This window comes from Suricata suricatta, chromosome 6 (genome assembly GCF_006229205.1).
Source record: "Suricata suricatta isolate VVHF042 chromosome 6, meerkat_22Aug2017_6uvM2_HiC, whole genome shotgun sequence".
NCBI classification, from domain to species: Eukaryota; Metazoa; Chordata; class Mammalia; order Carnivora; family Herpestidae; genus Suricata; species Suricata suricatta.
In genome coordinates, this window is record NC_043705.1 from 121,318,176 (window position 1) to 121,336,564 (window position 18,389).

The 18,389-nt window shown below is 38.9% G+C and overlaps 1 long non-coding RNA gene across 1 annotated transcript; it reads right to left on the reverse strand.

The window, feature by feature from the left end:
- Positions 1-237: 237 nt before the first annotated feature.
- On the reverse strand, positions 238-5,870 carry LOC115293627. The gene is made up of 3 exons (XR_003909536.1): positions 5,788-5,870; positions 2,913-3,034; positions 238-347 (listed from the first exon to the last, which is right to left on the reverse strand). It is a non-coding gene; the product is annotated as an uncharacterized LOC115293627 (long non-coding RNA).
- Positions 5,871-18,389: the final 12,519 nt, after the last annotated feature.

Genomic DNA, 18,389 nt, shown 5'->3' on the forward strand with positions numbered 1-18,389 from the left:
CTGCAGGCCTTCTTCTTATTTTTAAGCATTTGGTGGGGTTTTCCATTCTACCAGTTTCCTGACCCCAAGGTACAGTATACCCTGACCCCAGGGTATATTTCTGGTACATGAGTGCTCCTAAAAATTCAAAATCTTTCCGCTAATGGTTTGGTGTTTAAGATTCTGAATACAAAGTGACATGAGCAGCACACACCTGGGGTTTTCCAAGAACAGTCTAGAGAGACTTGTCAGGTGGATTTTCAGTTCCTCCTCTTAGGCCGCACTGATGCTTCTCTTGACCTTGGTGAGTTTTCTAAAGTAGTCATTGTTTTGAGCTGTGGTTTAAAAGTTTCAACTTGAAGCAGATTCTGTAGTAAATAAGAAAGTAAAAATCACTGTTCTTGGGGCAGAGTGGTGATTGGTAGGTAACCTATTCCCCCCTATAAAGCAGTCCAGTGGTTTAGCTCACTGTCCTCCTAGAGGTACCATAGTAATGAGGTAGACTGACACTTCTAACTTCTTTTGCCTCCATTTGTCACTTAATCAACTGAAGATAAAAACGTCGTTTTGTCCCCCTAACCAGACAGAGGCATTAGATTTGGGATATTGAATAAGTTCCCAACGAACATGGCAGCTGCCACGGTTAGGGTAGTTTCTTCAGGAAGAACATGAAAGCTAAAGAAAGTGGAGGGCTCATAAAAAGTTTCAGCATGGCTGATGTGAGCATAGGAAAAAGTAGGGTGCCCTTAGGTCGAAGCTAAAACTCAGATTTGGTTTGAGAGCCTGTAATCACTACTGGATCATATCCACACTCTGCCTGGAAAATCTGCGTGTTGAGAGGGAACAAGGCCCTGAAGATGAGTATATGTGGATCTTGCTGGATGCATCCAAAACAATGTGGAATAAAGTAGAATATTAAGACATATGTTCCCGTGAACTGGTGACAAGTAAAAATACAAGGTAAACTACCCCCCATTAGTCTTTGATGCCTACCTGTATTCTTATTTATTTTTGTTTCATTTTTTATATTCAACCAATTATTTGGAAGTTATATACACCTAATTTTCCAGCACTGGAAATTATGAGAATGGTTAAGACAAATAAATCAATTGACCTAGCTCTTCGCTTAAAGCAAGACCACAGCTTTCAGTTTTGTGTAGTTCATTGCTATTCACATATTATATAGATTTTCAGAAAGAAAACTAAGGGCTAAATAATAAATCAATCTTTCCAATTCCCAAGGCTACTCCTGTACTGTCACCAAGCCACAAGAGACCCATGAAGCAGTTTTTTTACATGAAGCAGAAACCTAAGCTTCTAGATAAGGTATTGCTGAGCCAGCACATACCAATTCAGCAGAGATACCTGACCTTTCTGTACACATAGATTTTAAAAAAAATTATCAAATTTATCCCTTCTATATAACACCCACATATACTAGTATGACCATCTCGTACAACATCATTCCTGCGAGGTAGTGGGACAGAATGGTAATATTTACAAATCCCTCGGTTTAGGTACAGGGATATTTTTATTACAGGGAATATGAAAACAAAATGAAAAATTGACTCTTCATTTAAGTCATAGCCCTATAGCTAAATATTTTGGACCACCCACACCTACTAAAATCAAGTTTGCTGCTTCTCTAGATCATGACTTCTATGGCAGGCAGCCTCCAGCATGGCCCCAATGATCCTCATGTACTGGTGCTCACACCCTTGTATATTTATCTTCCATGTTTTATCAGGGTTAATCTATGTGACCAATAGGACATGGCAGGAGTGATGGGATATTATTTCTCAGAATAGGTCATAAAAGACCTTGTGATTTTTGCCATATGTTCTTTCTCTTGAATTGCTCACTCTGGGAGATGATAGCTACCATTTTGTGAGGGCATTCAAACTTCTTTACAGAGAGACCCATGTATGAAGAGCAACTGAGGCCAACAGCCAGTGAAGAACTGAAAAGTCCTGCCAACAGCCATAGGAGTGAACTTGGAAGCAGATCCTCTCACCCGATCAAGTCTGGGATGACTGCAGACTTGGCCAATATTTCATTCACAATCTCACGACAGACCCTAAACTAGAACCAACCCACTGAGCTTCTCCTTAATGCCTGATTCATGGAAACTGTAAGATAATAAATTTGTATTGTTTTCAGCCAGTAGGTTTTGGGGAAACTTGTTACACAGTAATAGCTAAGTTAATATACTCTCTTTTCTGGCCTTAAATGTTTTAAGATTGGTGCTTTATCATGTATTTCTCTGAACCTACATAGTCCAAAGTAACTTCTTATGTCTTCTAAAAGGGCAAGTTTGGGGATTTCTTTAACCAATTCAAATAAAATATAAGATCTTATTCCAATGCTTTATGCCAAAAATGTCTTCAGTCTCGTTAGCTATAGAGAATGTCCCACAAAGCTTTTCTTTGAAGACTGACTCACACAAATATATGACCAAAACACACTGATTTTGTTGATATAAATCTAATCGAAATGCTAAATTGTGATTGAGATAAAAATGAAAGACAATGGAAGTCACTTTAAATGCTTCATCCACTAAAAATCACCTCAAGAAAGTCCTCTTAATGCTTTACTTATTTAAAATAGAAAAAACTCTACCTTCTCCTCTGTAGATTGTTAGAGTTAGCACTTAAAAAAATTAACTTTCTGAAGCATTTTTGAGTGTCAGTTTTCTTCTTACCCAAGAGGCATTTTGAGCACAACTCATTCACTCTATGTTTCCCTGGTAAATCTTCATTTCCACTAAATGAGCTGACTTTCAAGGAAGGTTTTTTGGTTGAAAATCTGCTCCTGAATCTTGCAATATTTTCCCAACATGTCTGCATTACCGGATTCCCATTGACTTAAGATATCCTTGGTTGAGAATCATGGCCTCGAGCCTCTCATTTTTAATCCTTTGTGCTGTATTTTACCTTGAAATCCTCTCCATGACCAAGCCAAATTTATCACGTCAACGGTTCAAGTATCTCTTAACCAGAGGCCAATAACTTGAGGAGTCACTTGGTGGAATCTTTCTGTTATTTTAGGCTGTTCACTAAAAAGAAATTGGATACACGTAAATAACCAGTGTTAAGCTTTTTGTGACTTTGTGAAATAGTTCGCAAATAAAAATAGATGGTTCTATCACTGAAAGGATGATAAGAAAAATGCCAACTTATTCACATGCTTCTGTTTTTGTTAATGAAAAATGCCAGTAACCAGAATAAGTTATGCAATTTGGGTTCCATACCACTTCTTCATTCATAATTTTCTTCTTGCCTAATGAAATAGTCAAAGATAGAGAAAGGGAAGAAGGCCATAAATCTGAGCTGACATATCAAGATCTAAGACAAAAGGAAACATCCAAAATGGGTTAATGGCCTCTATATGCATTGCCAGCATACGCTGTGACCAAATAAAGAAGGAAAGGCATGTTTATGCCCTTCAACAGTCTCTAGTGTCCCTAATTGAAGACAATGGCCATCAGTGGGTTTATCGTACAGAGCTCCAAGTATTTAAAATCTAGGTTGGTTTTTTACCTTAATTTTATGCTTGATACTTTTTTGCAACTTTCCCCTAGAACTTATTTATTCATTTTGCATCTACTTTAAGAGCATAGGTCATCTTATTAGATTTGTAATAGCTTGTTCCTCACAGAGTTAATTGCCCTTAGAGCTTCACTAACCCAAGCCTAATGACCTCAAGGACTTTATCTTCAAAAATGCTATATTAATGATGAAGATCTCACCAAAGATCCACACACTTTTAATGATGAGAATTCTGCTCTAAAATGTGCTCAGATGAGGGGCGCCTGAGTGGCTCAGTCGGTTAAGTGTCCGATTTCAACTCAGGTCATGATCTCACAGTTCATGGGTTCAAGCCCTATATCAAGCTCTGTGCTGACTGCTAGCTCAGAACCTGGAGCCTGCTTTGGATTCTGTGTCTCTTTCTCTCTCTGCCCCTCTCCTCTTCACTCCCCTGTGTCTGTGTCGCTCTCTGTCTCTCAAAAATAAATAAAATGAAAAAAAAAAGTTAAATAAATAAACAAAATGTGCTCAGATGTGGCCATAAAACTAGACTCAGAGCACTGTCCAATGGACTCACCTGCAAGATAGAAATGTTCCACGTCTGCACTGCCCACAACAGTAGACACTAACCACATGTGATTTTTGGAAACTTGAAATTTGGTTAGTGTGACTGAAGTAGAGAATTTCTAATTTTGTGTCATTTTAATTAATTTAAATTTGGCTACCATATTGAACAGCATGAAAGGAGTCTCATGAATTAGCCCTTTTGGTCTTTCACACTAGAAGCATTTTGGAACTGAAAATGTCCCAAGAGACATAAATGGAATGAGAAATGTCTAGTTTTGAGTCCATATGCTGTGTCCCAACATTCATGCAAACTGGGCAAATCCATTTGATTGGTTCTCAGCTGCATGGCGTTCCCATATCTTTGAGTGATGTTTTCCTATGTGTGATTTAGGGTACCCTCTCACACGTTCTGCAGAGGGCTTGAGAGGTATAGAGATCTGGTTAGTGCTGAATCATTTATTCTTTGATGCTTCTAAAACTGGCTTTTATCCAAACCACTTCCCCCTAGAATTATAACCTTGCTTCCTTCATTTTGCTAGTTATGAGGTAGATGCTCAAAACATTTGTGAGCCCTCCATTGTGGAAAAAAGAATATTCTGGTTTTGGTCCAAGTGCTCCCCTTTCTCAATCAATAGAAAATCCTGGGGCACTTTTTTCACACCTGGACAACTCCAGAGAGGAAGCTTAAAAGCTATCATCAAAGGACAAAACTTAAGTTTTGCATGTTTCCAAAGGTAAGACATTTACTGTAAAGATTAGTCATATGTGCCTGCCTATTTCAGTACTCGGATCTTTTACACAGTTTAATACTTAAATGGTGTCCATAGGACTAAACATTCTGCATGGAACCCAATTTACTTGTTCTGTACTCTATGGTTCTGGGTAACTAAATACTTAATTGTCTCATTTGCGTGTAAGAACAAGTCAAAAAGTAAATAAAGCAGTGCCCAAATTATTACACGCTATTTTTAAGAACTCTGATTAAAGTCATAGAAATTCACACAAATTTTAGATTTTACCAAATATTTAGCTGAAGGGATATAATTTTGGGATATATATTTTAAATACATTATTTTATTATTATTGTATTTATGAGGAACACCCACTTTTGCCTCTACTTTAGAAGCAACTTTAGGTTCTAAGAAGAGAGCATAGCATCTGAAATGTATTCTTTATTCCATTTTGTCAGGATTTGTCTCATGCCCCATCATCTCTGATCTTTTCTTATCTTCTCTAAGACCAGGACTCCAGGCCTGCCAGAATTCTTTCCAGCAAATAAAGGTGCCCATTTCTTACAGTAGCCTGGTCAGCTTCATTCAGGCTGCTGGGGTCTCCTGCCCAAACCCAGCCCCTTGCCTAGAGCCAGGCCTTGGTTCCCATATTGTTTGGCTCAATTTCATTTCTAGATTCCAACACCTATTTACTTTCATTTCCCAAGTTCTGACACATTGTCTTATCAGACGTCATCTTTTTCCTGTCAGGGTTATTTTTTCTACCTGCTTCCTACCTTATCTGAAGTTTATAAATGTGACTTTTTTTTGCTGCCTTGACTTGTGTTTCTATATTCACTCTCCTGCTATATTTGTTGTTGTTTTCTGGATTTATTATAAGCCTTAAATGCAAAAGCAAACTGAGTCTCAGAGAAATGAAGTGATTTCCCCCAAGGTCACACAGCAAGTAAAAGGCAGGTCACTGGGTTTATGGTTCCACTTACCTCCCATCACGCTTTCTGCCCCTGACACCTGGTAAGGTCCAGTGTGCAAGACCACACTCGGCACTGATAGGAGGAGAGCTCAGTTCTCACACTGGAAGCCCAAGGCTGCACCTTTCCACACTATCCTTATGCGAATACAGACACAAATGTGAAAAACCATAAACTACCTGAAAAATGCAAATCATAATGAAAAAAATCTTTCTGTATGTACAGGTCCTTGGGCTTACCAAAATCTCTGCATTGATTTATGCTTTATTAAGTAATAACATTGTTATACAGAGGGATGTTTCCAAGCATTGCTAGTACCATAAAATACCTTTTTAATTGAAGAGTAAGTTCCATTTCTGATGATCTAAAAATTTAAATGAGAGAGATGTGCTGGTTGAGTACCTTATTTCTAACCTGACAATAATGTCATCTATGTGAGTCGTTGGAATTTATTATTAACCGATATAGTTTAGCTCTGACATTCCCAGGGCAACTTGCTCTTTAAAAATGGGTCAAACCTGATGACTTACATCCATTGGAAAGATGAGTAGGTTATCTGAACATTCTACCCTGTGTTTTGTGGATATTTGAACTTGCCAATCTGGAGGATAATGCCCCCTTTTACCTAACCTGACAAGCCACATACACAAGAGAACTTATTCCAGGGGCAATGCCTTGAATATTTCAGCCTCTTTTTCTGTATAAATATGCTAAACAGAGTTATAATATTCAGGATGGGATAATATGCAACCTAAACCAAAGAATACTCCAATTGAGCTAATGCATTCATTAGAAATATCTAAATAGTATTGGGCCAAGCTAATAGCTGACCTCGTCTTACTAAATGGTGTGTAAATGACAGGCATGGTGGTGGAGGGAGGTGTGTTCATTAAAGAGGTTTTCCAGAGGTTAATGGATTAAATGAAGAAAGCTTGAAAATACATTTGGGGGAGAACAATATCCAAAAGGTACCTCACAGTCAAAGAGAAGCTGAGCCTTTCTGAGTTCCACAGTTCCTGCATCACATGCCAGGGACAGAGAGAGACTGTGACAGTAGTTTTTGCTTTCTTAGTGGGTGGTTAAGTTATACAGAGAAGATAGTTGCTTTATGCTGGGCTCCATTCAATCTGCAGTCTGCTGCAGAACACAAGTAATCATCAAAAAGCCTATGCTTCACAACTGCTATTTTTGGCTTCTTTCATTATCAGAAGGCCACCCTGGTGTAAGCCAAGATAATCAGCAGATGGGCAGGGTAACATATCAAAGGCCCCCAAGTCCACTAAATGCAATTTAGTTGGGGGAAAACACCCAGGGGAGAGCCCTTTGGGCATCATTGCAGCTCATTACATCTAGAAAAGGAAAAGAGCTGCTTTCAAGGGTCTCAGCCTTGGCAAGGTGAGCTGTTATCTCTGGCACTGCTGTGGAATCAATCTAACCGGAAGTGGAAAGAGTCTTGTGGTGCTATGGCAACCACAGCCGCTGCAGAGGGGAGGAGGGCCCCACAGGCAGGCCTGATGGCAGACTGAGAGGGTGCATTCTGGTGAAAGGGACCCTCAGGACCCAGTCTGGGCCCAGTTCCTGGGACATCACTTTTCCCTGGTGGTAACTTCGATTAAGGAAGACAGGCTTTCCTTCCATTAGGAAAACAAGTCCTACCTGCAGCTTCGAGATACAGAGAGCCCAGCGTGAGAAGGCAGAGAAGTACACATGTGGCCCCTTCATCATGTGTCCCTTCATGTGACAGCTCACCCTGAGATGGAGCAGCAAGCGATGCTGCTGGGTGACAGGCAGTGACATACTACAGGACCTTTATTCAGAAATGTTCTACTGGAACAACCCTCACACCAAATACTAGCACCAGAGTCTGGTGCAGCTTTTCTTTTTTTTTAAGATGAAAAGTTTTCATATATTTTCCCTCAACTCTTTACATCCACCAACTTTTTCTCTCCTATCTTTTCTCTCACGGTGTTGCTACTGCCACCTCTTCTCACTTAGCTTATGGTGGTGACAATGATATACAAAATTCACTGGCTGGAATAGATTAAAATAGCTAAATGATTCCATGAAAGAAGGTTTAACTCAGGAAGGATAAGGAACAAGAACAAGTGGTTGACTGGACGCTTTGTTAGTCTACTGCGGTGTTTCTCGATTGTCAGTGAGATTTTTCTTATGTCACATTAAAAGTCTCTGATCTTCATTTTAACCCTTTACTATCCCACCCATTCACACTCCAGTGATCATAAGGAACCATTGCCATCATCTGTATCTGGCATCTCTTCATGAATTTCCCCATGTGTCTGAGAAGGTCACTGTTCTATAATTATTGAAGAGAGCCAACCTCCGGGGGACGGGGGAGCCAGCCCACGTACCTCCAGCCGAACGGTCCCTGAGTAGGTGGTTGGTGTCGGCGAATTATCTATAGGAAAGAAAGAAAACAGACAACGTGAATGGTGGTAAAGCCACACTTTACTAAGAAAGTCAGTGTCTTTTATGCCATAGGGATTTACACATTTTTTTTTTCTCTTTAATGATTACAAAGCTTATGGTCCTTGAGAGAATAAAAACATGCTCTGGGAAGGATCATTTTTTTTTTATCACAAAAGAAAGAACAGCCGTGAGAACCGAAGTGAAAAAACAGGAATGAGGGAGTCTGTCTCTCAAAGAATCTTCTTTTCTTCAAGGTCCTTTAGCAGTTATGTCTCGGCAAGACACTTATCATTCAAGGGGTTAATTTTAGACAGAGGATTGTGTTTGCCCCAACAGCAGGCAATGAGCTGGGAACAGAAATAAAGGGAAAGCAGGTGCCACTAATGACCCAAGTTGATTCAAAACTTAAAGGTATATGCCTTCATTGCTTTTGCAAAGCAATGAGAAAAATCCCAAATTTTTTCTCCTGAGCCCCGGAGGCATAGCATCCGTGGTCGCTTATGTAGCTTCTCCTGTGCCCCGGAGGCCTGGCCATCAAAGGTCTCTCTGCGGGAGGTTTTTTGGCCTGCTGGGCCCCACACCAACCTATGGCAGAATATATCTCCTACATAAGATTGAAGCTGCTACATGTTCCTGAGCACTCCTTCTTCCCTTCTTTATAGAACTTTCCATTTCTAGTTGGGCACAGGGCCACCTAGAATACACACCACTTATCCCATCTTCCTGTATAGCTAGTTACAGCCGTATTATAAAATCTGATCACGGGAATGTGAGAAGAAATTATGAAAGCACTTTCCAAGTTATGTCCTTGAAGAATAAACCATTCCTACTTCCTCTCCCATATTGTGCTGGTGCTAAGCCTTGTTAGACCATTTGGGCAAAGTCAATATCCTAGAGATGACAGAGCAACAGAAAAGTTTCTGGTATTCTCATAGAACACAGCCACTCTACCATCCCTGAACCACATCATTCCGGCTGTTACGTTAGAAGGAAATGAACTTCTATCTTGTTTAAGCCAGTGGTATATTGTCTGCTTTCAAGCTGCCAAATCTAACAAATATGATGATCTATCTACATTTATTTCCTGTATTGTACCAACCTGGCTAGAAAACTTGGGGTGTCTGCACCAATGTAGGTTCTATGGGAATTTGTCAGAGACTGCTTCAGGGTTCCAGGAATCTGACCCAAGATGTCAAAACATAGCAAGAAGTGAGGTGGCAATGCAAAAGAGTAGGACAACACCTCCCAAAATATAGGTAATTAAGATAAGGAGAGTCAAATATGATGATCACACAAAAAGAATCCCAAAGAGAGGACATACATGTCAGATATCTGGGAAATCTAACACTGTGGTCTTGACAGGTAGTGTCAAGAAGCTGGGCAGAGGAATTTCAAAACCTTCAAAGACTATAGCTATGAAGTGAAATGTGCAAATGTTTTCTCTGCCCACTGGCTATAGGCTTCTCATCCCTTTTATACTGAAGTGGTCCGGGCTTACTGGTTTACATGTATCTCATGGTTCTCTAGTCTTAAAAGCATGTGGCCTACATCCGAGCAGGAAACTCACTGCTTATATCAGAAAGGCAGGTTGTAATCCTCACAGTGAATTGGAGGCCTCATTGACAGAAACCTAGCCCGTAAGAATTCCTCTGAAACCGATGGGAGAGGAAGACTTGAGCTCAGGGCTTAAACTGCACTAATACGGTAGCCATCAGTCACATGTGTCTACTAAATACTTGAAATGTGGCTAGTCAGAATCGAGATATGCTATAAATATAAAACAAAAAATGGATTTTGAAGACAGAGCAAAAACAGAGTGTAAAATAGCTCATTAATATTTTTATATTGATTACATGTAAAAATGGTATTTTGGATATATTAGATTAAATGGAATACATTATTAAAATTAATTCCTGCCAGGGTGCCTGGATGGCTCAGTCAGTTGAGGGTCCGGCTTCGGCTCAGGTCGTGCTCTCACGGTTAGTGAGTTCCAGCCCCCTCCAGGACTCTCTGTTGTCAGCGAGGGGCCTGCTTCAGAACTTCGGTCTTCCTCGCCCTCTGCCCCTCCCCCACGTGCACTTTTTCTCTCTCTCTCTCAAAAATAAAGAAACATTGAAAAAATAATTCCAACAAAAAAGAAAGAAAAAATAATTCCTCCTGGTTTACTTTATTTTATATAGGACTTCCTGAAAATATAAAATTATATGTAGCTCACATTATATTTCTATTGAAGAGTGCTGGTCTAGACCCTGGGTTCCTAATACTGGGAAAAAAACTTTTGTTTTCTCAGGTGGAGAGAAGGCTCAGAGGGCAGACATCTGATACCTGAGTCGCCTCTCATCCCCAGAGTAGCATATAGCCAATTTAAGTCCAGTCATTTTCTTTCCTTTCTTGTTTGATAAACCCAAATATTTTGGTTAATGTAAACACTCAGCCAGAGCAACAGGATTCTGTGCGCTTTGTCTCCTGAAGAGATAATTTTCAACCAAATTCTTGATCTCCTGCGAGTGCTATAAGGCAGTTTTAACCACTGAGAATTGTAGAATCTGTTTAATTTAGAGACATTGGAAAAATAGCAGGAGACTTTTCATCCTGGCTTTTCTCATTGACCTGACTAAATATTCATTGCAGTCTGTCCTGCAGATTCATTGCTGTATCTCCTGTTAGCATTAAAAAAATGTGCCCTTATGGGCAAGATGACAGGTTAAGGAGTCTAGAGAAAATTTAGATACTAACCTTTTTTTCAAAAAGACCATTCTCTTTTCCTTGATTACTCTATCCTGAAAACATGAACAAAGCCTTTACAAAATGTATTGGGATCCCCTGATGAACCACAGCTCGTTCTCAGATTAGCAGACAACTGAACATTTGGTAGAAAATTTGGAAACAAATAAAGGAAGTTTAGGAAGGCAGCTTTACCAAATTGTATCCACATGATAGAGTTGATAAGTTTTAATAAATCTGTATGTATTATTTATACAAATCTGGAAGTGATTGCTACTGCATTATGGAGTGCACGACTTAATAAACCTTTCTTTTCCCTTTGGGTCTCATCTAAATATCCTTCCCAAGTCTATAATGGCTGCCAATTTCCATGTTGAGTGCCCAGTAACTCCTGAAGAAGAGTCCTCCCTTTTTGCTAAATAATCTATTAAGCAACGCATTAAACAATACGTGAAACAAGCAAGGCTCGTCACTCAAGGCTCTTCACTCGTGATTTTTTCAAATGTTTTTTTATTTTTATTTTTTTTATTTTAGAGACACAGAGAGAGACAGCACGAGCAGGGGAGGGTCAGAGAGAGAGGGAGGGAGACACAGAATCTGAAGACAGGGTCCAGGCTCTGAGCTAGCAGTCAGCACAGAGCCCGTTGCAGGGCTCGAACCCACTAACCACAAGATCATGACCTGAGTCGAAGTCGGATGCTTTACCGACTGAGCCACCCAGGTGTCCCTCGTGATTTTTCTTTTATGTAGACTCCTTTCTGCATTGATCTCATTCTTTTAACTTCTACTAAGCTTTTCTTAGATTTACCAAAAAAAAAAAAAAGTAAGACACTTTTGGCTTAAATTGAAGGAATGGGGGTCTAATATGGATGAACATTGAATATGTGATGCTAAATGAAATAAGTTAGAGAGGGGCACCTGGGTGGCTCACTCGGTTAAGCGTCCGGCTTCGGCTCGGGTCATGATCTCATGGTTCGTGGGTTCAAGCCCTAAGTCAGGCCCTGTGCGGACAGCTAGCTCAGAGCCTGGAGCCTGCTTCAGATTCTGTGTCTCCCTCTCTCTCTGACCCTCCCCTGCTCGCGCTGTCTCTCTCTGTCTCTCAAACATAAAATTTTTTTAAAAATTAAAAAAAAAAAGTCAGAGAAAGACAAATACTGTATGATCTCACTTGTATGTAGAAACAGACAATAGAATGGTAGTTACCAGGGGCTTGAGGGATGGAAAAATCGCAGAGATGTCAGTCAAAAAGAACAAATTTCCAGTTGGAAGAAGCTCTGAATGTCTCATAAGGCACAGCATTGTGATGATAGTTCACAGTACTCCATCATACTAGACAGCTGCTGGTAGAGTACATCTTTTTAATTTTTAATTTTTAATTTTTTTATTATTTATTTTTGAGAGACAGAGCCAGCATGAGCAGGGGAGGGTCAGAGAGAGAGGGAGACACAGAATCCGAAGACAGGCTCCAGGCTCTGAGCTAGCTGTCAGCACAGAGCCCGACGTGGGGCTCAAACCCAGGAACTGTGAGATCATGACCTGAGCCGAAACCAGACACTTAACTGACTGAGCCACCCAGGCGCCCCCAGAGAGAGTACATCTTAAATGCTCTAATCATAAAACAAAATGCTAATTATGTGACATGATAATGCATTGGCTAATGCTACGGTGGTAATCATGTTGTAATATATGTCAATTTTACACCTTAAATTTAGAAAATGCTGTAAGGAGGACAGGCATGCCAGATGCTAGACGTCTCCTTCCCCCTCCCTGCCACATTCACACTTCCCACTCCCACACCCCACCAGGGAAAATAAAGTCCTTGGGAAATAAAAGACTAAATCAAAATATAGTACAGTCAGGGCAGGTCCAGCAACTGAGTTATCTCACTGTTCCTGTGGGTGCAAAGACAATTTCATTAGCCACCTTTGGGATGACTCAGTTACTCTGCCTGTTCCTCCTGCTGCTCCTGACTAATGTGCATTTACCTTCCCTGCTTCTCAATTTCATCAAATTGATGCAATCAGGGACTCAAATACAGCAGTTTTTTATCCCGTTTTAGTCTTCAGACCCTTTTCATTGTTATCCATTACCCTGTGAACCACATTAGGAATTATTTCAATCATTTGTCATTTTTGCAATGAAAACTATTAAACATGATGAAATAAAAATATTCTAGATTGTGAGCATAGCATAACGTATAGAGATGTTGAATCACTATGTTCACTGAACTAATGCAACATCGTGTGTCAACTACACTCGAATAAAAAGAAAATGAAAAATAAAAGTAAAAGTAAAGATTAGTAAATTGATCTTTACTGAGCCTGGGTAGCTTAGTCAGTTGAGTGTCAGACTTGATTTCAGCTCAAGTCATGACCCCAGGGTCATGGGATTGAGCCCCACATCAAGCTCTTTGCTGACAGCACGGACTGTGCTTGGGATTGTCTCTCTCTCTCCCTCTCTCTAAGCCCCTCCTCTGGGCACATACTTATGCGTGCTTGCGCTTGCTTGCTCTCTCTCTCTCTCTGTCTCTCTCTCTCTCTCAAAATAAATAAATAAACCTTAAAAAAATTAAACACGGTTTTTCACAGGTAGAGATGCATATGATTTACTGTGCTTTAATTCAGTTAAGAGAAATGTATGATATATTGACAAATTTATTTTAAAGGATATTATATTTGGTTTTGATGAGTATAAAAATGTAGATGTAAGTTTAGTTGCTTTATTGCACTGAAATGGAGAAAAAAATGTTACTACAATCTTTAATTATTTCATTTTGTTTTATAAAAACACCAACTGCCCTATTTTTTATACATTTGGTTTATTTCAAATGACTAGATAATATAAAAGGCTTAAATTTTTCAATTACTTTTTTGTAAATAACTCATTAAAGATTAGGAAGTTATTTGCTACTACTAAATGAAAAGTCAAACCAACTTTGCTTATATTTTCTCTTTAATATAAATTTTTGAAACATTAAAGATGATTTCGGGGCACCTGGATGGCTCAGTCAGTTAAGCGTCTGGTTTCAGCTCAGGTCATGATCTCACTGTTCGTGGGTTCGAGTCCCGCGTTGGGCTCTGTGCTGACAGCTCAGAGCCTGGAGTCTGCTTCAGATTCTGTATCTCTCTCTCTCTCTCTCTCTCTCTCTGACCCTCATCTGCTCACACTGTCTCTCTCTGTCTCTCAAAAATAAATAAAAAACAAAAAATAAATTAACAAGAAAAAATATTAAAGATGATTTTATATGTATATACTAATTGACAAAAATAATACAATTTATAGAGCTATTAAGAGTCATCTTGAAGTGAAATTGCAGATATATGGTCACTTTTATGTTACTGATTCAATTTTATTTCAAAGTTAATACATCTAATTCTTCCTGGCTTTAGCTAAGACTTTAATTTAGGTATAAATTAAATAATATATAACTAAGAATATGCTAAATAATTAAAATTCCATAGTGGACTCCTGTTTCTGATAATATGGCAGATTAGATACCGCAAATTACCCTCTTGATGTTAACATTAAAATGCTGAGAGAAAATTTAAAGCTTCAACTTAAGTTCATTGCTGAGCTGCCAAAACATAAGGAATCTGCTGGTCTCACAAAGCAAATTGTATGCAGGACCCTTAGTGGGTAAGTGAGAAAGGCAAAATCAAGTTTGTTCTGAGGCATCTGCCAAACCATAAAGATTTGGGAATTCCACTGGGACTTGGTTGCCTGTCCATGAGAGAGGAGATAGGAGATCTCTAGGGAATCCAATAGAAGAATTCCACATAAGCCTGGAACTTCAAAACATAGTGCCTTCTAAGTGTTAAACAAATAATAAATGTTTACATGCCAGAGAGGTCGGCATGAGAACGTGCTTGTCTCCACCTGGGTACCAGAGGAAGGAAGAATCTCCTGTAAGAACACATTTTTCCAAGATGATTGTCACACAAATTTTGTTTAGGATTTACTTTTTTTTTTTTTTAAGAAATTGTATTTATTTATCTACTTACTTTAAAAAATTTTTTTTTAATTTTTGAAAGAGAGAGACAAAGAGTGTGAGCAGGGGAAGAGCAGAAAGAGAGGGAGACACTGAATCTGAAGCAGGCTCCAGGCTCTGAGCTGTCAGCAAAAAGCCTTACCCAGGACTTGAATGCAGGGACTACGAGATCATGACCGGAGCCAAAGTAGGACTGACTAAGTCACCCAGGTGCCCTAGGATTTACCTTTTGTTTTGTTACAAAAGTTTCAAGTGGAGAATTTAAATCAGTATTTTGTTGTGGCAGAGACAATGGGGTTCCTCTGTTATTCCAAGAGCTTCCTCACATTTCTCAACTTCTTTGCAATTGAAGGGTCTCATGATTAGTTTTGACCAATTGGCCATAAGGGGATGAGACACAAGTTCCTTCTGGGCACAAGAAAAGTACAACTGCTGAGATACGGTCTAGCTCTCTCTTCCCCAGCAGTGTTTACCGAGGTGGCTATGGGTTCCAGATAAAGCATCTACAAGAGATTAGAAACTCAGTTAGCCAGGATGGAGATCACATGCCTTGGAAAGTTCCCCGAATTTACAACAGATTTTGCATAAACAGGAAATTAACCTAAGTTATATTAAGAAACTGAGATTTGGGGCAAGTTTGTTACCCACCTCATCTAGCCTACCCTGTCTGCTGAAGTACGGCAGCCAGAAGACTAATAGAAGCAAAGACAAATACTCTCATAAGGAACTCAGTTTATGCCAGGACTCAAAGAAGTACCACAGGAAAAAGAAAAAAAAGAATATGAATAGCCTACAGTCAAAATTCATAAAGCACACATACACAAAAGACACAATGATTGAAATCTAGAATAACTGGCTTCAAAAACTTCAAATACTTGAAGTATAAAACACAAAATATAAAATAACCTTATTATCATGTTCAAAGAAGCAAAAGAATAATTTGAATATGTAAGCAGGGAGCAAGAAACTATGAACACTAGGAAGATTCAAAGTGAATTAAATAGAAGTACTAGGAATGAAACACATAATTGAAATGAAAAATTCAATGGATTAAACAGCAGGTTAGAGCTGCAAAAGTAATTGATAAATCTGATCACAGATCTAAATAGATAATCGAAAATGACATTCAGGAGAACATGAAAGGAAGGTTAAGAGGTACACAAGTAGAGTGAGATGAACATAGATTTAATCAGAGTTTCAGAGAAAGATAATAGAATCTTCAGAAAACAATATCCGAGGAAATAATTACAGAATGTTCAAGAATTATTGAAATATACCAACTCTAAGAATTTGGAAGCCACTTGATCTTCAAACAGGATGAATACACATAAATCTAGTCTCAGATGCATCTTAGTGAAATTGCACAATACCAAAGAAAAAGAGCTCTTAAAAGTAGCTGAAGATAATTAATCGCTCACTCCCAATAAGCAGCAATGTCAGCTTACCCTCAACAGTACTAATAAAAGCCAGAAGGAAGTGGAAACACATTTATCCTGCTTAGAAAAGATTCTAAGAATCAGACACCAGCAAACTTTTAAAATCGAGGGGAAAATAAGGCATTTTTAAATGATCATAACCCTAGGGAGTTCACTGCCAAAACATCTCTTAAAAGGAAATTTTAAGGAATGTACTTTAGCACAAGGAAAGTACACTAGATGGAAGATCTCTGATGCAAAATGATATGCAAATATATTGGTAAATATGTAGATAATGCTGAGCAAATACTGATGAAATACAAAGCAAGAAAAATTTCCAGTGTATGGGAGATGACTAATAGGCCAAAATGAAAATACTGGACTGCAAGAGCTTATTAATTGCATGGAGGTATGAACAAAATTGGTCTTTGTATTATTCAAGAGAAGGGTAGAGATAAAATTTATTATATTAAGCATTTATGTTAAAATAGCCAAGGTGAGGGACCTGGATAATTCAGTTGGTTAAGAGTCTGACTCTTGATTTCAGCTCAAGTCATGTTCAGCTCTGACAGCACAGAGTCTTCTTAGGATTCTGTCTCTCTTCTCTCTCTGCTCCTCCCCTGCTCACATGTTGCACTGCTCCCCCCAAATAAATAAATAGTTTTTAAAAATAGCCAGGGTGGCCACAAGAAGAATAGTTATAGAATATATTATAGAACTTCCTAACAAACAGAGGAGAGAAAATGGAAAAAGAAAAAGCAATCTCAATTAATTGAATACAAAGCAAGAAAGAAAAGAAAAAGAAATCAAAATGGTACAAATATGAGACACATAATAAGGTAGCAAAAATTAACACAAATATATCAATATTTAGAAGAAATTACATAAATTAAAGCCTCAGTATGTACCTAATGGAAATGCTACCTCACAGAAAGTTGTAAACTAAAGTTTTCTGGGCAACAGATTTATAATAGCCAAAACTCAGAAACTTCTCAAACACTCATTCTATAGTAGAGTGAAGAATGAATGTTAGTATATTTGATACAATGGAATCCTATACAGTGACAAGAATAAACAATCCACAATTCTACACAACAAAATGGATAAATCTTTCAAACATGTTGAGTGAAAGAAAGTGGACATGAAAGAGGGCAATGTATAGGTCCATACACATATACAAAAACAGGCAAAACTAATTTATGAGATTAGAGGTGGGCATAGGTACTGCCATTGGTGAGAGGAAGAGGAAGACAAGACTAGAAAGGAGACAGATGGGCATGTGACAAAGCAGTAAGGTTTCCTTTCTTCATTTGGGTATTCGTTACACAACTGAGTCTACTTTGAAAAAAATCCAATGAATAATATACTCACAGTTTATGCATATTTCTGCATGTATATTAAATTTCAGTAATTGGTTTTACAAATCTTGGTACATGTTGTTTGTAAGAGACATGCTCATCATTTAAAGAAGCAGAAACATCAAAGTTAAAAGAGAGAAAAAGCAACCAGGTAATTACTCACTAAATCATTAGACAAAATCAAGTTCAAGGCAAAAAGCATTCCTGGAATATAGACACTTACTAAAAATTTATATAAAAATCCTAAATTTACACAAAATTAAAAAACCAGAGTGAATGACTTTTTGTCAATATATTTGAAAACTGAGGAACCTAAGAGTTGTGGGGAACTTAAAAATTAGACCTAGGTAAACCGAAACTTAACCTGCTCCGCTTGTTCTGCTTCTGTACAGATGCTTGGGGCGCTGTGTGTAGGGTGGGATCAGCCATGTGGCTCGACATTGGGCAGGGAGTACTGGATGTTCAAACCATGGCGGGATCCAATCAGGGAATGCAGAATGTCTGGACTTAGATCTTGGCCAATGTAAGTGCTGTGGCCATGGAACGCCCCTGACTTGTTTGGGTCGGCCTATAAAAAGGACGTGAGCCACCTGCACGGGGCTCTCTCTCTCTCTCCGCTATACCAGCTGGGGGTGAGCAGAGGTCCGGGTTCGAACCTGAAATAAACGATCTTTGCTGTTTGGCTTTGACTCTGGACTCTGG